At 39.6% G+C, this 24,900-nt stretch overlaps 1 protein-coding gene across 3 annotated transcripts in view; it reads right to left on the bottom strand.

Moving 5' to 3' along the window:
* Window positions 1-24,900, bottom strand: part of SYT9 (synaptotagmin 9) — a 193,358-nt gene that overhangs the window by 98,457 nt on the left and 70,001 nt on the right. The window lies entirely within an intron of this gene.

The raw sequence follows: 24,900 nt of genomic DNA on the forward strand, positions 1-24,900 counted from the left end.
CTCTCCCTCAGGGGCTTACTAAAGTATTATTTCCAACTATATGTGATGTTCTTTTGGAGACAACCGCTGATTAATAGTTTCCTCCCTCTCAGTGTTCTGGCATTCTTTATTGATTAGTTCTCTGGATAACTGTCTGGCCAGCCCGTCCCTTATTCAGGTTCTGATGTATCGTGTAGTCATGGAAAACTACACTGGAGGGACAGGGCGTGTAGTTGGGCGGGTCCCAGTGGCATGAGAGACTCACAGGGCAGAGGGGATCTGTGATGAAAACACCAGAAATACTAGCGGCTCTCGTTAAGTGTGCTGGACACAAATCATGATACAAACTCATTTTTATTCCACAGTTGATGAAGGCATTGTTCAAAGCATATTTTTGTACTAGGACAGATATTCTCAAGTGTGGCATAATGAGAAAAGCACAGGTTTCAGAACACAGGCTTTAAATAGGCTTACATTCAAACTTTGTTTCATTCCTTATTGTGTGATCTTAGGCAATTAATGAATCCCTACCTCAATTTCCTCTTCTGTAAAATGGGCATAACAGCTATTTCATTTTTGTGAAAATTAACTGGGAATCATATAAAAGCAATGAACCCAGGGTCTGGCACCTAGGAAATGTACATTACTCTTGAGCTCCCTTCTTCCTCCCACGGAAACTGGCTGGGACTCCAGCCCCAGGTAGGCACTCAGAGTCGGAAGGGTTCAAACCACAGTGCAGCTGTTCCTTGACTACTCTGATGATTTACAAGAAAGAAAAAATTATTTTTTAATTAAGATTCTTGTCTGGTTTTGTATTTGCAATGGGCGCACTCAGTACCCAGGAGAGAACCTTGCATAGGGATAGTGAGGGAAGTGAGAAATAGGGGAAGACAGTGATATAAAATGGGCCCATTGTGTTAGGACAGGTGTTGGTGGGGTGATGGCCCAGGTCTCTGGGAACTGAGGGGAGCCCAGCCCTCACTTCCTGGGCCTCTTCTGAAACAAAGAGGAGCCATCCTCAGCGATACTGTCCCCAGGCCCAGCAGGAGACAGCTCTGGGTGCCCAGGGTCTGGGTTCTCCTCTGCTGGTGCCCGGTCTTTTTCACATCCCGGTAGAGGGTTTTTGTTTTTCTGAACATTTTTCAAGTTGTGGTAAAATATACATTACATAAAATTTGCCATTTTAACCATTTGTAAGTGTACAATTCAATAGCATTAAGTACATTCACAATGTTGTGTAACCATCACCACTATCCATTTACCATAATTCCCCATTTCCCCCTTTCCCAGACCCTAGCAAACCTGCTAGAAGTTTTTAACCTCCCTGTGAAGAGAATCAGTGGTGGTGACAGCAGGCAGTGACCCACTTGAAATTTCCTATTCCAAACTCACTTCTGAATTTTGTGACTTCTTTGAAGGACACTCCCCCAAAGCTGTGGGGGGCTCAAACCACGTCAGGGTGTGTGGTCCCTCTGCCTTAGCGCCCAGCACTACCCTTCCCTATTCCACCACTGCCGTGGTCATGTAATCTCCTCAGCTTGTGGAGTTCAGCTTCCCTTTCTTTCTCCAGGATCAGCCAAACAGACCTCTGCTACTTTTCCATAACTACTACTATTGAGAAATACACAGACCAGAGCCAGGACCAGACCTGATGCCCACACCTGGGTGTGAAATCTAAGAGACAGCAAAAGAAAAGGCCATTTTTCAAAAGGACCAGCTCAATTCCTAAAAACCACCCATCCACAATCTGAAAATGTAGAAGGATTCGATTCTCTGCTGCATGAAAAAAAAAAAAGAAAGAAAAAGAAGAGGAGGTCTGATGGCTTTTCTATCTGGAAGGGATTAAATGCTAAAAATAGCTTGAGGTATTGAGAATGCCGAGGGAGTGCGCAGCTCATGAAGCAGAGGGCAGTAAAATCTGGCATTAAATGCTAACAAGAGAGGAGTTCTTATAAGATATTCGGATCTGTGAGTCACTGGACCCTCTCCCATTAAATGCAAAAGCAAGATTCTTCAAAAACAGTTCAATTAAGCACATTACTGTCCAGCCCAGTGTGTTAAGAAAGCATTAAATGCCCAGTGAAGGGTCCAAAACTCACTGGAATGAAGGAAATGAACTTCGGATTAGATTCTCTAATGCCTCCCTGTTTTGCGTGAAGCCATGCTGACGGCCAGGTGACATTTGCAGGGCCATCTGGTGACATTTCTTTTTGGGAACAGATTTATAGGGACTGGGGAGGGTGATGGGGTTGGTTCAGAGGCCAACACAAGACTCTCAGGTGGCTTCCTGGAACCCATGTATGCCTTTGAAGGGATCCCCTATGTTCTTCTGTAAGAGTGTGGTCAAACTATAGTCATTAAACATTGTGTGACCTGACAGGGGACTCCTTCTATGCTGAAAGTGTGCCTTTTCATTCTGAAAGTGTCTAGAATATGAAATCCAGGTATTAAAGAAAGTCCCTCATCAGTAAATTTTCTCTCCTCCCCCTCTCACTCTTCCAGTGTGAGAAGGGAATAAACAGAGCTAGAGACGAGTTGCTTCTTCTTAGAACTGGCTTCCTACTCTGATGCCACAGATGAAAGCCTCCACCAGCTTATGGTTTCTTCCTTCCATTTCTATGGGCATTCCAGTGCCTAGCGTTGAGCCTGACTTGCAGTATCTGTTGAAAGATCAATGGCTCACTGGGCCTTGACCATCCCTGTATGCCCTGTTCTTGTTGAGCTGTTGATCTCTGTCTCAATATGGCAAAACTCCAAAATTTCCTCTGTTCAGCTTCCCATCCCCTCAACAAGCTGCTGTCCACATCCTGCTATGAATGACTAGTGACACCCTTTCCTCCAGGCCGAAGTGGAAGCATCACATATCTGCAAATTTCCTTACTTCCCAGGGCCAGCAGCGTCCTCTGTTGCAGAGACGCTGGCCCTAAGATCCTTGAAGCTGCATATGAGGCTCCCCCGGCACTGGCCCTCCAAGCGTTACTTTGCTTTGATCTGAACATTTTCATAAGACTGTCTGAAAGTAGTATTGGCTAATTGATCAGTGCCAGCTTCTCATTTGGACATATTGACTGTGACCCTCTGGCCTCCAAAGAGAGAAGCAACCAGACAACCTTCTTCTGAAGGTTGCACACTGGATGTGTATTTGCCCAGGGCTGCCGGGCTGCCAGAGAATTCCCGACCTCAGGAAACATGGGCAAAGGGAACCAAGCCCTGTCCAGCTGTTAAGGGACAGGCGCCCCACCACCTGCAGGGAGGGTCCTCTGAGAGAGCTAGCTGTGCTTTCTGCTTCTTCCCTTAAACAAAGGAGAGCAAAGAAGCAGGCTAAATCATGTCAGAACCATATAAAAATTGCACATGAAGAGCCACGGACAGAGACTATACAGGAAAGACATATTCAAACATTAACAGAGCCTGTCTATGGGCAGAGGGGTTACAAGTGACTTTGTACTCAGCATTGTCCACCCTTCTGTTTTTACTCAAGTTTTCTCAATAATAAAGGGAAAAGCCAACAAATTATTTTTGAAATGTAAAACAACTTTCAAAGTTTAAAATATAACAAAGGTAAAGTGACGCTGAGTTCAACAAGTTATATTTTATAGTTCATCAGACCAGTACATCCCAAAGGACCACTAACTCCCTGAGGGAAGGGGCCACTTCACACTCACTCTCAGCACACAGCTCTGTGTCTTGCTTCATGGAGAAGACAGAGTCACCAGATGGGGCTTAAATTCACTTCCTGCTTGTGTGGGGCCTCTCCTTCCTACCTGTTTTTTTTTTTTTTTTTTGTGGTACGCGGGCCTCTCACTGTTGTGGCCTCTCCCTTTGCGCGGCACAGGCTCCGGACGCACAGGCTCAGCAGCCATGGCTCACGGGCCCAGACCGGGGCACGAACCCGTGTCCTCTGCATCGGCAGGCGGATTCTCAACCACTGCGCCACCAGGGAAGCCCCTCCTTCCTACTTGTAATGGAGGAGGAAGTATCCTATCCAAAGCTGGTCCACCAATTCTGTTCTGGATCCCATTCACTTTCATCTTCACATGGGCTCCTGGCCACGGGGTGCCCTCTACTTGGCATCCTCTTTTTCCTTTAAGTTCCCCCCTGCCCCAATTGACTGGCTATTACCTGTCAGCATTTAAATGCCTGACCCCTCCCATCTTGATAAAACCCTCTCTAATTCCAATCCCTCTCCTCTCCTTTGCAGCCAAATGTGTCACAGAGCTCTATAAATACACTGCTCCCTCCCCCACCCCCTTCCCTCTACTCTGCTGTTCAGTCTACTCCACTCTGGCTTCTGTCCTTGCCGCTGACCCCCCTTACAGGAGTCACCAAAGACTTTCATGTTGCACAATCCAATGGATTCTTTCAGGCCTTTCTTTATTGACATCAGTGGAGCTGTTGACCCACCACTCACAGTTCCCTGAAACATGCTTCTAGGGAATTCCATGATACAATATCAGTTTTCCTTTTACCTCTTTGGCTGTCCCACTTCAGGTTACTTTAAGGTTTCAGGAACTGGTCCCATGTTCTTTGCCTTCTTCGCTATAGATTCTCTATTAAGTAACTTCATCAAACTCTATGATTCAAATACCATAAGCAGTATATGTTGACAATTCATAAATTCGTATTTCCAACTCAGAGCCTGCTTCTGAGCTCAAGCCTAGTATACCCAACTGCTTTTGTATTTTTCATACTTGAATATTTCACCAGAAGTGCAAACTCAATATGTTAAAAATGGAACCCATGGGGCTTCCCTGGTGGCGCAGTGGTTGAGGGTCCGCCTGCCGATGCAGGGGACGCGGGTTCGTGCCCCGGTCCGGGAGGATCCCGCGTGCCGCGGAGCGGCTGGGCCCGTGAGCCGTGGCCGCTGGGCCTGCGCGTCCGGAGCCTGTGCTCTGCAACGGGAGAGGCCGCAGCGGTGAGAGGCCCGCGTATCGCAAAAAAAAAAAAAAATGGAACCCATGATCTTACCTACACCAAAAAAATAAACCACCTTTTCTTCATCTAGTGCTTCCTGTCTCAGTAAATACTAACACCTTCCTTGAGGTTGCCTATGCTGGAAACCCAAAAATCATCTTTGACTATTTCCATTCTTCAAGTCTCACAGAAAATTAATCACTTCTGAAAATGATGGAAAAAAAGGAAGTGAATTTACCCTCACATTTTATTTTATTTTATTTTTTTTATTTTTATTTTTTTTCTTTTTTTTGCGGTACGTGGGCCTCTCACTGTCGTGGCCTCTCCCGTTGCGGAGCACAGGCTCCGGACGTGCAGGCTCAGCGGCCATGGCTCACGGGCCCAGCCGCTCCGCAGCACGTGGGATCCTCCCGGACCAGGGCACGAACCCGTGTCCCCCGCATCGGTAGGCGGCCTCTCGACCACTGCGCCACCAGGGAAGCCCCTACCCTCACATTTTAAACAACTAAAAATCTGAACAAAGTATATGATACAATGGTTTACAAGACATTGGACATCAGGCAATGAAGGTAAGAGATATCTGAATACAGGAAACAAACAAGGTGGTCTTATGATTGCCCCAGCTCACAATCTGGAAAGAGTTTCAAGACACAGCACAGAGGTGGGAACCCAGGCAGAGCCCAGTGGGAGCCTGAGTTGAGGAAATGGATTTGGGATTCTGGAAAGTCCATGCCAGCTAGAGTTTACAGAGCAGAGTACCAGAGAGGAGAAAGATAAACACCGAGAGAGCTACAGAGATCTGTACTACAAAACGTTGCTGAAATAAATTAAAGAAGATGTATTAAATGGAGAGATATACACTGTGACTGGGAAGATTCAATATTTTTAAGATGTGTGTTCTTTCCAAATCGATCTTATGCAACCCTAATAAAAATTCCAATAGGGTGTGTGTGTGTGTGTCTGTGTAAAAAGATAAGCTAATCATAAAATTCATATGGAGATTTGAAGGACCTAGAAAAACCAAAACCACTTTGAAAAAGTAGGACAAAGTTGGAACACTCACATTACCTGATTTTAGGACTTATAATAAATCTACAATAATCAAGACACTGTGGTATTGGAGTAAAGATAGACAAATAGAGCAATGGAAAAGAATAGAGTCCAGAAATAGAGCTGTATATATGATCAATTGATTTTCTTCAGAAGTGCAAAAGACAGTTAAATAGATAAAGCACAGTCTTTACAACAATGGTGCTGTTACAATTGGATACCATATGCAAAAAAAAAAAAAAAAATTCAACCGTCCAATCTGTATCTCACACTGCACATGAAAATAAATCAAAATGAATCATAGTCACAAATATAAGAGTTAAGAGTATAAAACTTCTAAAAGAAAACAGTATAAAATCATACTGTATAAATTTGGATGAGACAAAGATTTCTTTGATATGTCACTAAATGCACATTCTGTAAAAGATTAAACTGATAAAACAGATGAGCAAAATTAAGAAATTCTTCCTTTCAAAAGACAATGTTAAAAGAGAATGGAAATATAAATACAAACCAAAGTTTGGGAGAAAATATTTGCACATCATATATTTGGATAAGAACTGACATCCAAAATATAGAAAGAACACTCACAACTCAATAGTAAGAAAGCAAACAACCCAATTTAAAAATGGACAAAAGGGGACTTCCCTGGTAGCACAGTGGTTAAGAATCTGTCTGCCAATGCGGCAGACACGGGTTCGAACTCTGGTCCAGGAAGATCCCACATGCCGTGGAGCCACTAAGCCCGTGTGCCACAACTACTGAGCCTGCACTCTAGAGCCTGAGAGCCACCGCTACTGAGTCCACATGCCACAATTACTGAAGCCTGCGCTCCTAGAGCCCATGCTCCGCAACAAGAGAAGCCACTGCAATGAGAAGCCCGCGCACCGCAAAGAAGAGTAGCCCCCACTCACCGCAACTAGGGAAAGCCCGCGCGCAGTAATGAACACCCAACGCAGCCATAAATAAATAAATAATTAAAAAATAAAAATGGACAGAAGATTTCAACAGACACTTCAGCAAAGAACATAAGCAGATGCTAGATAAGCACATGAAAAGATGCTCAACATAAGTCATCTGGGAAATGCAAATTAAACCACAATGAGATTCCATTTTACGCCCCTTAGAATGTCTAAAATTAAAGACTGACCATGCCAAGTGCTGGTGAGAATGTAGGGCAACAAGAACTTTCTTCACCACTGGTGTGGATGTAAAATGGTATGACCATTTTGGTAAACAGTTTGGCAGTTTCTTAAAGAGGTAAACACATACCTACCACAGGATCCAGCCATTCTACTCCTAGGTAATTATGCAAGAAAAATGAAAGCATATGCCCACACAAAGCACATAAACGTTGATAGGAGCTTTATCTGTAATATTTCCAACTTAAAATAACCCAAATAATCCAATAATAATAATCCAAATGAGCAATGGATAAACAAATAGTGGTATATACATACAATGGAGCAGTAATTTTCAACAAAAGGATTAAATTATTAATACACACAACTTGGATAAATTCCAAAATAATTATTTTGATTGAAAAAAGCTAAACAAATAAAGAACATATTGTATGGTTTTTATGTATATAAAATTCTAGAAAAATTCCAACTAATCTATACTGACAGAATCTAGATTAACAGTTGCCTCGGGATTGGAGGATGGGTGGCAGGGAGGGGAGGTAGGGAGGGGATACAAAGGGGCATAAGACGAGTTTTGGGGGTGATAAATATATTCTATATTTTGATTGTAGTGATGTTTTCACAAATGTATACATATGTCAAATACTGTCAAACTGTACACCTTAAACATATGCAATTTATTGTATACCAATTATTCCTCAATAAAACTTTTTAAAAAATTCTGGAATCTGCTACTTTTCTCCTTGTCTATTACCACCATCCTGGTGAGAAAATCATCATTTCCTTCCTGGCCTTCTACAATATCCTGACCCTTTCCTCGCTGTCCCCTCTTGTCCATTCTCTGCACTGCAGCCAGAGCGATCTTTTAAGAACATAAATCTATTTGTGTCACTCTTCAAAATCTTTCAAAAATGACTCATAAAATCAGGACCCGAAGACTTATTCTTGCCTATAAGACCCTACTTAATCTTGCTCCTTCCTGAGTTCTGGTCCATTTTCCAACTTGTTTCCCCAATTTTAACCACTCTGTGCTTTCTGCTCCTGGAACTTGCCAAAATTGTTTCTGTCTCAGGACCTCTGCACATGCCACTTCCTTTTGCGTAGAACTTTGCTCTCCTCCAGGTCAACTCCTATCCTTCCTTTAGCCTCAGTTTCAATGTTATCTCTTCCAAGCATCCTTTGATGCACCAGGCTAGGTTAGGTCTTAAAAGTAGTACTCACCTGTGTCTCCTGCACAGTACCAACCACACATGTAAATAATTATCTGGGAAAATTTTTGTTTACTATCTGTCCCTTCTTCCCACATTCCCATCTCTCAGGACCTAAGTGAGTAGGGACCATACGTACTCGATGCCTAGCACATTGCCTGGCACACAGTAGGTATTCAAAAACATTTGTTGAATAAATGATAGAGACAGAACTGGAACTCACTTCCTAACCCAGAACTCACTCCCTGATTTCCAGGTTAGATTTTTCTCAACCCACTCATGTAATATCCATCCTTCTGTATCTGACAGCCAAGTCGACTTTTCCTATAGCTACTTAGGTCTCAAATAGGTAAGAATTAAGAAAGATAATAGAAAAAAACAAAAAAACAAAGGAAAAGAGAAAAAGAAAAAATTTTAAAAGAAAAACAGGAAAAAAGAGAAAGGTAATAGAGTAGATTCTTAAGTATTAAATATTTTAAAACCAAAGTATTAGACTTATAAAAGAATAGTTAGCAATGTTTAACACAACTGAATTGATAGATCAATTGGGGTTTTAAAAATTTAGTCCTGTTCATGTTAATGATAAAATTATTCTGGAAATTACACCCCAAGATAGTTACAAAGTTAGTTAACATGACAGCTAACAAAAGACGAAACCAGATGGAAATGAGGCTAGAGGGACAGGACCTTGTAGGAAATTAAGTGAGGGCTCCTTACTGAAAGCTAACCATTGATCCAGCACTACCATGCTTTTAACAAAGTAGTGGCCTAGATTCTTGGTGTAGCTGTGCGTGTGGGGCTAGGAGGATAAGGATTGCAAATGTGGCCATTTTCCAAAACAGCTTCCTAAGGAACAGTCTACCTTCCCTCCCTTTCTCTCCCCCCTTTGTTTATAGGCTCCCCTTAATTAGAGCATTTCAGCATGGAAGCATAATCCAATCTGAAAGAAAATTTCCCTTGAGAGCCATCTGTCAGAATTAGACTACACTTAGCTACTGGACAGTAAGCCTGTATTGTAAATACCACAGACTACTTGGATTCTCCAAAGGCTCAAAACTCATTTTCTAAGCAAGCAAATGCCAATCATAGGACAAGGCTTTCTGTCAGGAAACTGGGTCACTATTTTGGACAATAATGCTTCCACAGGTAGAAGATCATTAAAAGTGGTCCCAGGGGACATTCTACCTGACTAACCTCACCTTTCTTCAGAGATGAAATTGCTGTCCTTGACAACTCTATTAAGTTCTCCTTCAGATGTTCAGGCTTGCAGATTTTTTTCATTGAACTGTGCTGTCCCCAGGTATTCAGCTGTGGAGATATCTGACCATGTAAGGGGGGACCAAGTGGAGCCCACTCCAGCTTCCTGCAAAGCCAGCCTCCCTCTCAGGAGCACCTGGCTGGCTATGCAGACACCGGCCTTTGTTACCCACACAGAGGCAGCAAGCAGACTCTTGGCTGGGAAAGGAGTATATAGGGTTGGGTTAGTGGGGGAGGAAGAGAATCCTTTCTCTCCTTCTTCATTTCCTTACATCTCAGAGGTCACGTGAGGCAGCATCTCTCCTGTGTCTCCATAAGCCCTTTTCCCATTGTTCTGCAGTCCTGCCTAGATCCCCTTTACCAGGCCAGTGCACCCAATCCTTAGCTGCTGTGAGTGTTGGCTGCCCACGGCTCATGGCTGCATCCTTCTTGAAGGAATTCTCCCTAGCTGATGGGAGCCACCTTAAATGACTGGTAAGTTATACCCTCTACCCAGGGGTGGCCTGCAGCCAATGATAAACTAGTACAGGGTTAAAAGGTAGCCCCCGTGTCTCAGGGTGGGATACCTCCATGGTACCTTTCATGTTCCACAGCTATGGGATTACACTCAGGACAGGCTTTAACCAAACTCCCCTCTTTCCCTATCCTGCTCCCCTTTCCTTCTTTACAGATTTCACTTGAGAGCAGTCCCCCAACAAATCACTGCACAAGAATCCTCTCAGCCTCTGCTTCTACAGAATCCTATTAAAGACACACACTATATTAGAGCTATCTTCATTCATTCATTCTTTCACTCAAAATGCATTTAACAGCCAACTCGTTGGTTTAGGACTGAGGGTACAGTCACAGACTGCCCTGAAGGAGTATCTGGTCTAGTGGGATAAACAGACACTCACAATCAAATGTGATAACTGCTATGAAGAGGAACAAAGAGGAAACCTTAAGAGCACACAAAGGACACCTAATCTGTTCTGGGTAGATCTAGGAAGGGCTTGCTTAATGAGGTGAGGGCTAAGTATAGTAGGATTTCTAGGATGAATAACACTTAGTTGAACAGGGATACAAGGATTTTTCAATATCCGCAAATCAATCAATGTGATATACCACATTAACAAACTGAAGAATAAAAACCATATAAACATCTCAATAGATGCAGAAAAAGATTCTGACAAATTTCAATACCCACTTGTGATAAAAACTCTCCAGAAAATGAGCACAGAGGAATCCTACCACAACATATTGGGTTGGCCAAAAAGTTCATTCAGGTTTTTCATATTACAGGAAAATCCCCAACGAACTTCTTGGCCAACCCAATAATAAGGGCCGTATATGACAAACCCAAAGCAAACATCATCCTCAATGGTGAAAAACTGAAAGCATTTCCTCTAGGATCAGGAACAAGAAAAGGATGTCCACTCTTGCCATTTTTATTCAACATAGTTTTGGAAGTCCTAGCCACGGCATAAGAGAAGAAAAAGAAATAAAAGAAATCCAAATTGGAACAGAAGAAGTAAAACTGTCATTGTTTGCAGATGACATGACACTATACATAGAAAATCCTAAAGTTGCTACCAGAACACTAGTAGAGTTCATCAGTGAATTTGGTAAAGTTGCAGGATACAAAAATAATACACAGAAATCTCTTGCATTCCTATACACTAACAATGAAAGATCAGAAAGAGAAATTAAGGAAACAATCTGATTTACCATAGCAACAAAAAGAATAAAATACCTAGGAATAAACCTAGCTAAGTATGCAAAAGACCTGTAGTCAGAAAACTATAAGATACTGATGAAAGAAGTCAAAGATGATGCAAACAGATGGAGAGATATACCATGTTCTTGGATTGGAAGAATCAATATTATCAAAATGACTATACTCTCCAAAGCAATCTACAGATTCAATACAATCCCTATCAAATTACCAATGGCATTTTTCACAGAATTAGAACAAAAAATTTTACAATCTGTATGTAAACACAAAAGACCCTGAACAGCCAAAGCAATTTTGAGAAAGAAAAATGGAGCTGGACTATTTACAATAGCCAGGACATGGAACCAACCTAAGTGTCCATCGACAGATGAATGGATAAAGAAGATGTGGTACATATATACAATGGAATATTACTCAGCCATAAAAACAAATGAAACTGAGTTATTTGTAGTGAGGTGGATGGACCAGGAGATTGTCATACAGAGTGAAGTAAGTCAAAAAGAGAAAAACAAATACTGTATGCTAATGTATACATATGGAATCTAAAAAAAAAAAACAAAGGTTCTGAAAAACCTAGGGGCAGGACAGGAAGAAAGATGCAGATGTAGAGAATGGACTTGAAGACACGGGGAGGGGGAATGGTAAGCTGTGATGAAGTGAGAGAGTGGCATGGACATATACACACTACCAAATGTAAAACAGATAGCTAGTGGGAAACAGCCACATAACACAGGGAGATCAGCTCAGTGCTTTGTGTCCACCTAGAGAGGTGGGGTAGGGAGGGAGGGAGGGAGACGCAAGAGGTAGGAGATATGTGGATATATGTATATGTATAGCTGATTTACTTTGTTATACAGCAGAAACTAAAACACCATTGTAAAGCAATTATACTCCAATAAAGATGTTTAAAAAATAAACAAATAAATAAAGACAAATTACATGAAAATTTCAATAACAATAAACATAATAATAGTGGGAAAAATGGAGCTAGAGGACTTCAGACTGTACTACAAAGCTACAGTAATCAAAACAGTATGGTACTGGTACAAAACTGGAAATATAGATCAACGGAACAGGATAAAAAGTCCAGAGATAAACCCATGCACCTGTGGTCACCTAATCTATGACACAAAAATATACAATGGAGAAAAGATAGTCTCTTCAGAAAGTGGTGCTGGGAAAACTGGAGAGCTACATGTAAAAGAATGAAATGAGAACACTCCTTAACTGATACATTAGACTGACAAAAAATGTCAATCAAGATATAGTTGTAAGTAATGCATGATCTTTTCCAGCACATACAGCACATTTATAAAAACTGAAGTGGAAGATAACATAATGCAAATCTCAACATATATCAAATAATCTGTAAAATATAGTCTATATTATCTGATCACATTCCAATTAAGTTAGAGCACTAACATTTTTTATAAACTATATAACGTGAAAATTTTAAGATACACTTTTCAGTAACATATAGATCAAAGAAAAAGATTGTATGTGATATTACAAAACACTTAGATCAGAATGATATGAAAGTAATAAATATCAAAATTTGTTGACATACAGCTAAGGCAGTACTTCAAGGGCAAGTTATAGCCTCACATGCATATTTAAAGCTTCAGTTATGCAAGATTAAAAATTTCTGGAGATCTACTATACAGCATTGTGCCTACAGCTAATAACACTATTTTATATACTTAAAACTTGCCAAGGGCTTCCCTGGTGGTGCAGTGGTTGAGAATCCGCCTGCCGATGCAGGGGACACGGGTTCATGCCCCGGTCCGGGAGGATTCCACATGCTGTGGAGCGGCTGGGCCCGTGAGCCATGGCCACTGAGCCTGCGCGTCTGGAGCCTGTGCTCCGCAACGGGAGAGGCCACAACAGTGAGAGGCCCGCGTACCACAAAAATAAATAAATAAATAAAAAAAATAAAACTTGCCAAGAGGGTAGATCTTATGTCAATGTTCTTACCACACCAAAATAATGATAATAGTAATATTAATAGTAATAAAAATAAAAAAAGGGGCAGGAGGAAACTTTGGAGCTAATAGATATGTCAATGGCTTTGATGGTGCTGATAGTTTCATGAGGGTATACTTATCCCCAAACTTATCAAGTTATATACATTAAATATGTACAGCTTCTCACATGTCAATCATAACTCAATAAGGTGGTTTAAAAAAAAGTTTAAAGAGACTTAAAATTACTAACCTACAGATATAAGAAATTAGAAATAACTGAATAAACCAAAAAAATTAAAAGAGAAAAAAATCAGTCAAAAAAAAAGAAGTAAAAAACAAAATTTAAATAGACTCAACAAAACTAAAAGTGGTTCTTTGGAAAGACTAATAAAATTGACAAACCTCCAATGGCACTGATCAAAGAAAAAGAGAACAGGAACAAATAGGAAAAGATCATGCATTAGTATTAGAAATGCGAAAAGGACATAACTACAGATGAGGCAGAAAGTAAAAAGATTAGAAAAGATTATGAAGAATTTCAAGTCCATATATTTAAGCCACAGATGAAATAAGCAAATTTCTAAAATAATCTGTATCACCAAAATCAATGCATAAAGAAAGAAAACTTGTATCCTGCTATAGCCATCAAAGGAATGGAATCATTTTCCCCAAAGTAAACACCTGACCCAGAAAGTTGTGTGGGTCAATTCTACTAAACTTTGAGGGAAAGATTATTTCAAGAGACTAGGAATAGAGAGAATGCTCCATCACTCATTCTGATGATGAAACCAGATGAAGAGAGAACAATAAAATAAAATCAGAGGCTGATCTCACTTATGAATTTAGTTGCAAAATCTTTAACAAAATATTAATAAACCAAACAGGTGAATACACACACACACATTCATGTATATTCATGTAGATGAAAAAACTACATCATGAACAAGTAGGATTTATCCCAGGAATACAAGTTCTCACCAAAATCAGAAAATAAAGCAATGTAATTCATCACATTAAAAGATAAAAGAAGCAAAACATATGATCATTTCAATAAACTCAGAAAAATCATATGATAAAATTCAATATCCATTCAGGTTTTCAAAGTCTATAGGCAATGTCCTACTTAGTGGTGAAAATTCAAAGCATTCCTTTTAAGATCAGAACAAGCCAAGAATTATTATAGTGGCCTTTGTATTAGAAGTCCTGATAAATGTAATAAAGCCAGCAAAAAGCAGGATGTGGGGAGAAGACAAAAGAATCAAAAAGGAAAATAGAGAAAAACAAAACTACTTATTCATGCATGGTATAACTGTCAATGTACAAAACTCAAAAGCATCTGTGGTCACCATATTAGAGTATGCAGCAATACCAAGTGTTGGAGAGAATGAAGACTAAGATGGGCTCATGTACTGCTGCTGGGATATATTGTGCAGCGTGGGGAATATGGCCAATGTTTCTTAATAACTGTAAACGGAGTGTAACCTTTAAAAACTGCATTAAAAAAGAAATATCGTTTTTTTGATCTAGCAACTCCATTCCCAGATACATACCTTAGAGAAATTCTTTCACATATTTACCAGGAGAAATGTACAGAACATACACATATAGCCACATTTTCTAAATTAGAAAAAAAATTAATTCAAATAACCACCGACTAGAGACCAGATAAATTATCGTACACTATGCAATGAAATGCTAAAACATCCTGCCAAAAAAAAAAAGAACTACAGTATGTAGGTGAAAGTAAGTGATTCAATACACATAATATTGAATGCAATAGTTTGCAGAAGAATACATAAAATATAATTTTTTCACATAAACTTCAAAAATAGGAAAAATTGAACAAAGTATTCTTATGTGGTAAAATGACTTAAAAACAACAGAATTATAGATATGAAATTCAATACATCGATTACCTGGGCAGCAGAGTTTGGGGACAGAGGAGGGGTACACAGGGAGCTTCAAAGGGACTGATAATGTTATCTTTCTTCAGCTAAGCTCTGGACTGACAGATACATGTTTTGTTATTGTTTTTCAATCATACATATGAACCAAGCAGGACCTTGTGGGGCCTCCCCAGGGACAGACCTCCCCCCACCCCATGTCCTCCTCCTCTTGTTTGTACAAAAGCTTTAGCCTCCTAGGCCTTCCCCGAATCCAAATAGCAAATTTAATCAGAGAAGTAAGAAAATACAGAAACAAACAAAACAGTCAAACAAGACAGAATAATAATAGTTTAGCCTTAAAACAAAGTTAAGGACCTTTAGTTCCTCTTTAAGGGCTATAGTCAATATTTTACCATATCCTTGAGTTGTTTTGCAGATAATAAAACCCCTACCAGGTAGAAGAAGTTATCTGCATGCTGACCACAAGCATGGAGATTGCAGACAGGTTGGAACCAGAAGGTTGATGATGTTAACTCCCAAAATACCACCCTATTACCCCACCAACAACCAATCAGAAGAATGCCCACAAGCTGATCAGGCACACTGCAACCCTCACCCCTAATGTTGCCTTTAAATACACTTCCCTAAAAGCCATCGGGGAGTTCTGGCTTTTTGAGCAATGAGCTGCCAGTTCTCCTTGCTTGGCCTCACACTGGGTGCCTTGCAATAAACGTTGTACTTTCCTTCACCACAAACTGGTGTCAGTAGATTGGCTTTATTGCACATGGGGCGAGTGGACCCAAGTTTGGTTCTGTAACACACATGCATTACATATACTCTTGTATATGTCATACATTTCACTTTAAAAAGCAAATGCGGGACTTCCCTGGTGGCATAGGGGTTAAGAATCCACCTGCCAATGCAGGGGACCCGGGTTTGAGCCCTCGTACAGGAAGATCCCACATTCCGTGGAGCAACTAAGCCCATGCGCCACAACTACTAAGACTGCGCTCTAGAGACCACAGGCCACGACTACTGAGCCTGCATGCCACAACTACTGAATTCCACGCACGTAGAGCCCGTGTTCCGTAACAAGAGAAGCCACCGCAATAAGAAGCCCGCGCACCACAACTAAGAGTAGCCCCCACGTGCCACAACTAGAGAAAGCCCAAGCACAGCAATGAAGACCCAGTGCAGCCCAAAATAAATAAGTAAAAAAGCAAATGCATTGTCCCGGCACTTACACTACAATAAAAGCTATCAAAGTAAATTTTTCAGAGACCTGTAGTTTTATTGATCCCTTCCTTCAGATGTTCTGTTCTGCAGTTCTGCCCCTTTTCACTCCCTCTGAAAAATCTAAACGTCTAGGGGATAACATGTCTGAGGGATCATGAATGGGAAAAACAGTAGGGTGGGATTCAGTGGGTTCTCATGAAGACAGCTCATCAGACCCCAGTGATGGCTGAACTCCACCCACATCCACATTATAGAAGGAACTTGGCTTCTCTGTTGTCAGCTGGAAACCAGGGCTTTCCGTGGGGTTTTTCAAATTGTTGGTTCCTTAGGACCAGTCAGCCTTAGTGTTTTCAGCACTACATGCAGTGTTACTGGAGCAGGCTCCTATCAGCTGGCACTTGCTTGCCAGAGCCAATGTGAGAACCTTTGGCCAACTCCACCTTCAGTGATATTATATCGGTAGGGTGAAATCAGCCCTCCTGTGAGTATTTACACCACGGAAACAAGCAAATGCTACAAATCAGGTTCCCCTCCTATCCCCCACCCCCAGCCAGTTGTTAACACATCTGCCAGAACGCCACTGAATGTGACAAAGCCATAAAATCATATGATGACAACTCAGACCTCAAGGTATAATGGAACGCAACAGGATTAAATGAATAAACTTCGGTCAGGAGACCGTCTGTGTCATATTCATTCAACTGGGAAAAGCAAGCATCCTGGGCCTCCCTGAATACTTTTATCTTCCCCTGAGTGGTTCCAGGTATCCACCTTTATCAGGTCTAGAAATGGCCCCAGGGCCCTGGAAGACAGAACAGGGAAATTCCTAAATCAACCACTGCAAAATATTGGACTTTGCAACCGCTTATAAAGTCTAATTTTCATGGAAATGCAAGGTTTTAAAATTCATAACATTAAAAGAAAGTCTATGCTGCTGCAAATTGTACCCTTCCCTTTTATGAACTGGGATCAATACTGGCATAGAGGAAACCTTGTGACTTCTACTGTAACCATGTGAGAACTCTGGCATCTCCTCCAAAGCAGTGTCTAGCTGAGATAATCATAGGTCCTAGAGAAAGCCTCAGAACCAGTTTCTAAGTGAGCCATGGAGAGAAATTCCTGAAGTGCTCAGTGCCTATTTGCCGGGGAGCCAGTGATGAGTGGAGTGTACTAAAACTGCCAAGAGCACAGGCACAACAGCCAACATTCACCCAGACCACTAAACTCATGTCCTCACAGCTGTGACCTTCCCCCAGATACTATCTTCCCTCTTGTCGACTGATATACATCCCACAGAAATGCATTATATATTATTATTAATTGATCTGGCTTCAATAGTTGAGAGATTTAATTAAACTATTGGTTTTACGCTCAATAATTGCCTTTTTGTTCCTTCATAGGAAGGTGTGAGGATTAATTTTTATTTGACTGCTAACATTTATAAAACTCATAATCTCCTTAGAGAAATAATGAACAAAATTAAAAAATTAGTCAATAGATTCAGCTCCGCATAACACCCCTCCCCAACCAAACCAGTCCCTGGAGCCTCACCAAATTAGCCCCTCATGAGGAACTTAATTTTATTTAGCAAGTACTTATTAATTATTATCACTTCCACACAATTCTAGAGGCTAAGCTCAGAGTAATCAACAAGCTGGTAAGGTCTCTGCACTCACAGAACTGTCTAATAGGGAAGAAAGAAAATTGAACAAATACGTATTAGAAAGTATTAATGACACAAGAAAAAAATTTGTAACTATGCATGGTGACAGATGTTAACTAGACTTATTATGCTGATCATTTCACAATATATACAAATATAAATCATTGTGTTGTACACCTGAAACTAATGTAATGTTATTTGTCAATCATACTTCAACTAAACATTTTTTAAATAAATAAAACATATACATCATTCATATAATAACAAGAAAAAATAAACTTGCATTTTAAAGTCTTACATATATGGAAAAAAAGGCATGACGAATAATAATAGAATTACAGAATATCATGGACGCATATACGAGAAAAACCTGTTCTAGTCCAGGGCTCATATAAGAGTCGTCCAAGGAAGAGGCATTTAAGCTGGGATCTAAAAGCTTAGTACAAGTTAACAAGGAAAAAAAGGGGAAAGAAAAGTAAACCAGCATATATGATAATTCTGAGACACCTTTTCATGAACAGGCTGAAATGGCTTGTTGAAAAACACTCCTAAGTCCTGTTTGGCCACACAGGTCCTGTGTGACCCTGGCTGACTCTCTTAATGGCCCTTCACTTCAGTTTTAAGTGCTAAATGAGGATTTTAGATTACAGGACCTCTTCAGGCTCTTTCTGGTATTCGATTGCAAGGCATTTAACACATATTATTAGTTATGTTAATAAATAATAGATACATATATACATAGATTATTATTTAGTTAGTGCAAGTAAAAACTGCTCTTTTGAACAGGCTTTGAGCAATACAGAACACAGTATTTCAAACATAGGGTGGATGTTCACAGGGTGGATGTTCCAAGTGAAAATACTAGATTATGAAATCCTTTTTAACGCATAGCAGGGCTGATAGAAGCAAAATGGGATTTTTCAGCGCCAGAAACAATGAGAAAGCATGAATCTATAGAGGTAAGTAAGTTGTGGAGCTGGAGTTTGAATGGAGGCAAATGTGAATCTCTAGCGGCTTAGTGCCTGAGTTTTAGAGGACTGTGGGAGAATCCTGCATAAAGGTTGGAGTCCTAAAGACTGAGGGTCACATCCTTAAAGGATAAACAAAGCAGAACTTCTGCCTAAATAAGTAGACATTGGAAATACATCCTGTCTTGGACTTAATCTAGGTAAAGCAAGAAAAAATAACCCCTTCCAGGTTCTAACCATTAATAAAAGCCTGTACTTACACAGTTGGAGTTTATATCCAGCCTACTTCATTGTCCAAAAACCCTCAAGCTCAAAATTTAAAGTTATTCCATGTTGGCAGTTTGCCTAGGCACCTGGTAGAAGCAATCACAAATCATCTCTGAAGGAATACACTTTAAACTCAAAGATTGAAAATGTCTACTGATAGTTCTAAGCTAGATGAGCTCACAATCACAAATAACTAAATCCAAGAGACAACAATGCATGATGAGTAAGAGTTGATGGAAATTTCAAACAAAAAAATCAGAGATGCAAAGATTATAGCTACTGGCATTATAAGCAGCAGAATATAAAAATGCCTATGTATGAAATGGTAAAAGAAATAAAAAAGAGAATTGAAAGTATGTTTAAAAAAAAGAGAGGCTATCAAATATATATTAGGCAAATGTGAAAATACAGCAAATAACACTTCTACAAATGGAAAGAAGTAAATGACTGAGACTTTTCCAGAACTGATAAAAGGACACAATCTCAGATTCAGGAAACCCAATAAATCTCAGTCAGGGTAAATAAAAATAAATGCCCACTTAGCAATGTTATAGTTAAACTACAAAACACTAAACAGGAAAGCAAAATCTTGAAAGCAGTAAGAAAGAAAAGAAACATTACATACAAAAGAATAAATATTAGACTAAATGTTGATTTCTCTGAAGCAACTGAAGGTCAGGAAACTATGGAATGATAGTTTTACAATCAGAGTAGCTGAGAATTTTACACCCCACACCCCGAATTTTATACCCAGTAAAACGATCTAAGAACAACAGCAAAATAAAGACATATTCAGGACTATGGCTTTCAGTTGAAGGTTACTGCCAGCCTATGGATACTCCAATGAAGGCATCTAGGGGAATAAATATCCCAACCTCACTCTCCCCCCTTCCTTATTTTCTGAACTAATCAGAAGCCAGAGTCTAAGGGAGCCCTTTTCAGTTGGAAGAAAAATAAACAACCCCCCCCAAAGCCTCCAGGGGCCCTGAGCAGGAACAAATGAGAGGTATCCAAAATAATTCTCCCAGATAATTTCATTAATCAAGAATTACCTTGATTCCAAGCCAGATAAGGGCCATACAAGAAAGTAAATTACACGTATCACTCATGAGCACAGATGCAAAAAATGCTAAACAAAATAGCAAACCGAACTCAGCAACGTATAAAACAGGCAATATATCAAGGCAAGTCTGGATCATACTAAGAATATAAGATTGACTCAAAATTAGAAAAATGATCAACCTAATTGACCAAAATAGGTTAAAATGAAAAAAACCCAAAAACTCACAAGCATAGCATTTGATAAAATGAATGTTTGTGATAAAAAGGCTGAGTTAAAGGGAACCCTTGTACACTTGTTGGTAGGAATGTAAATTGGTGCTGCCACTATAGAAGACAGTATGGAGGTTCCTTAAAAAACTAAAAATAGAGCTACTATATGATCCAGCAATCCCACTCCTGGGCATATACCCAGAAAAAATGAAAACCATAATCTGAAAAGATACATGCACCCTATGTTCATAGCAGCACTATTTACAATAGCCAAGAGATGGAAACAACCCAAATGTCCATCAACAGATGACTAGCTTAAGAAGATGTGGTAAACATACAATGGACTATTACTCAGCCTTAAAAAATAATGAAATATTTCCATCTGCAGCAACATGGATGGACCTAGAAAATATTATACTTAGTGAAGTCATCAGGGAAAGAGAAATACTACATGGTATTACTCATATGTGGAATCTAAAAAATAATACAACTGAATCTATATACAAAATGGAAACAGACTCACAGACATAGAGAACAAACTTATGGTTACCAAAGAGGGGGCAAATTAGGAGTATGGAATTAACAGATACAAATATTATACATAAAACAGATAAGCAACAAGGATTTACTGTATAGCACAGGGAATTATATTCAATATCTTGTAATAACCTATAATGGAATATAATCAAAAAATAACTGAATCACTATGCTGTACACCTGAAACTAATACAATATTGTTAATCAACTATACTTCAATTTAAAAAGAGGCTTAGTCAACTAGGAATAGAGGGATACATTCTTAATATGATAAGACAACCACGATACATCTATAGCAAAATCATACTCAATGGAAATGTTAAAGATATTCCATTTATAAGGAATAAGTCAAGGATAACTAGTACCACATTATTATTGAGCATTGTAAGGGAAATCCTAGTCTGTGCACTAAATTAAAAATAAAAGGTATACGGATTAGAAAAAAAACAAACAAAACTATCATAACTCACATGACTGATTATCTACAAAGAAAATCCAGAAGCATCTATAAATTATAAGTAATAAGTTTTAAAAAATTGCCAAATAGAAGATAAATATATAAAATCTAAACTGCAAAACTATATAGCAACAATAGAAAATGCAATTTTAGAAAAGATACTGTTTAAAATAACAAAAAATAACATACCTAGCAATAAAACTAACAAAATATATGAAAGACATCCTCATGTAGAAAATTATAAGCCTTGAATGAAAGACTTTAAAGGAGAACTAAATAAATGGAGACGTGTACTATGATCATGAATAGAAAGACTCAATATCACAGAAGATGTAAAATTTCCCTGAATTTATCTATAGAGTTCATAGAAGTCCAAACACCAGAAAGAAATTTTAATTTGACAATCTGATTCTAACATTTATGAGAAAAGTCAAGTGTCAGCCAAGACTGAACTGAAGAAAAAGCAAGCTGGATGATTTTCTCTTCCAGATGTTAAAGCTTATCATAGAATAATACTAATTTACAAGTGCTATTGGTAGAGATACTCAAATAGAAAAATAGATAGAAAAGAGAATCCAGAAACAGACTCTTCATATATAGAGACCTATACAGGACAGAGAGCATACACTGCAGATTATTGGGAAAATATGTCGGAAAATTGGTTATCCACATAGAAAAAGAAATATGGGTGTCTTATGGACTGAATGTTTGTGCCCCTCCAAAATTCATATGTTGCAGCCCTAACCCCCCAGTGTGATGGTATTTGGGTCCTCTGAGAGGTAATTAGGTTTAAATGACATCAGGAGGGTGAGGCCCCCATGATGAGATTATTGTCCTTACAAGAAGAAGAAGAGAGACCAGAGCTCTGTCTCTCCACCACGTGAGGACACATCAAGAAGGCAGCTATCTGCAAGCCAGGAAGAGGTCTCTTACTAGGAACTGAATCTGCTAGCACCTTGATCTTGGACTTCTCAGCCTCCAGAACTGTGAGAAATAAATTCCTGGTGTTTTAACCACCTAGTCTATATACTTGGTTATGGCAGCCCAAGCTAATACAGGATGCCTATATTACATTTCACAATGTAATTGGATTCTGGGTGGACTAAAATTATAATTAGGAAAGGCAGAACTTTTAACCTTCTAATAGAAAATATAGGAAAAATATTTTTATGACATAGGGTAAGAAAGGATTTCTTGAACAAGACAGAAAAGTGCTAAGTTACAATAGAAAATAGATACATTTTACTACATTAAACGTAAAGACCTCTATTGATCAAAAATACCATCAAGTGAGAATAAAGACAGCTATAAATGAAGAGACTATGTTTGCAATACACACAACCAATAAAGGATTGCATCTAGACTATATAAAGAACGTATATCAGTCAACAGGGAAAAGAAAACTATAGAAAAAAAATGAAAAAGTGCTGAACAAACATTTAGCAAGAAAGGAAATGTGAATGACCAATGAACATATCAAAAGATGGTTAACCTTGGTGGTCAAGAATATACAAATCATATTCCATTTTACGCACATGCACACATATTAAACAATGTGGCAACTGCAAGAATTGGTGAGACTGTGGAGCATTGGTAACTGTCATACCTCACAGTGGGAGGGTCATCTTGTACAGCCACGGTGGAAAAACGAACTCGGCATTGCCTAGAAAATTTGAACACATGTGTACTTCTCCTCTATCAGGGCAACACCCTAGAGAAATTAATGCATGTGTGAACCAGGAGATGTGCATAAAAATGTTCTCTGCAGTATTATTCAGAATCATAAAAAACTAATCACAACCCAGTATCATTAGTACAAGAGAGCTAATTTGTGTATATAACACAATGGAATTTTATACAGTAATGAAAAACATGAACCAGAGCTCCATTCACCTCTATTGGTAAATGTCAAAATCAATCTGGACTGAAAAAAAAAGTCAAAGAAGAGCTATGAAAAGCAGAAACAGACAAAACTGAACAATACATTGTCTTACAAATAAAATTCAGGATAGTGGTTTCCTCTTGGCAGGAATGGGCTGAGAGAATGTGACAGGGGAGGACAACCCAGGGGTCATCAGCAAAGTACTTGGTGGTAGCCTGCTCTTCAGTTGAGGGGTGGGTCATGACTACTCTTTTAATTTCCCTCATTAGTCTGTACGTGTATAGCATATACACTGTGTGACATATATGCTATATTATAAAAGTGAAACCTTGGTAAATCTCAGACTTTCATTCTCAGTCTCTGTACAAAGTCACGTGCAAAAAAGCACAAACAGCCCCAAATAGCAATTTTTAAATGGAATTTTTTTTTAAATGGCAGATTACGAAACAACATGTAATTCCATTCCCAGGACCTCGTTTCTCCTGCTAGCCATCCAAAGGCTTAGATCAATGCTCAGAATATTTATTGTTTGCCCGAGGAAACAACTGAGAATTTCGAGGGTTTGAGCCTGATTGCTTTTCCTCCTTGATAAATAATTTCACATTCTCCTCAACTCTGTGGAAATCCAGGATTCTCCATCACTGGATGGAAAACTCATAGTCACAGGACAGTGCTACAATGGCAGTGATCTCAGGGCCAAAAGCTCTCTGCAGGCTGTCATTCTATATTCTCACCCCATGGGAAATAGCTCTAAGAGACCTGCCCGCCAGGGATCAGCCTTATCCAGATTTTTATCAGCCACTGTGCACTCAGTGTTACTCTTTCCACAAAGTCTTTAGGAGGCAATTCACAGCAGGATCCCTGTTGAGATTTCTAATAACCACTCCAGCTATTATTTTACGGAATCCATTAGTCAAAAAATATAAAATGATGTCACACACTAGATGATAAGACCAACCTCTCTACCAAGACTCATACTGTTGGCTGGCAGTGTCTCAGGGGACTTGGTAAGAACTCCAGTGAGACAGTTCATTCTTGAGCCATTCATCCCTTACTATCAGCAGCCTGCCCATTTTGTTTCTTTAAAGCTTCTAAAGCAGCCTCCTGATTTTGGCAATTGGGATTTGGGATACAATCCTTGCCACCCACAGCATCCATTTTTGGGTTTACAGATATCACAATCTTTTAAGTTTGAAGAGATCTGTTCCTTCCCCAATCTCCCATATCACCTTAGTTTCAACATCTGATGTTCTCTGCACCTTTTCCAGCTCCTTCTTTTCTTTCCTCATCATTATGATAAAGGCCAGCAAAACTCCACGTTCCACTTTGCTTATTTGAGTAGCAGGACAAAGCTGGCACTGGTATCACATAGGATGTGAAGAGAAGGTGTCCCTTGGAAGGTGAGTCCCCAGTTCACAAAAGTGGCTGAGATGAGAGAGTATCAGTGTGGGTATTTGGTCACCGGGAAGAGATTTTGTGTGTTTTCTTCCTGAGCAGAGTGAGA

Source organism: Kogia breviceps, chromosome 7 (genome assembly GCF_026419965.1).
Source record: "Kogia breviceps isolate mKogBre1 chromosome 7, mKogBre1 haplotype 1, whole genome shotgun sequence".
NCBI lineage: Eukaryota > Metazoa > Chordata > Mammalia > Artiodactyla > Physeteridae > Kogia > Kogia breviceps.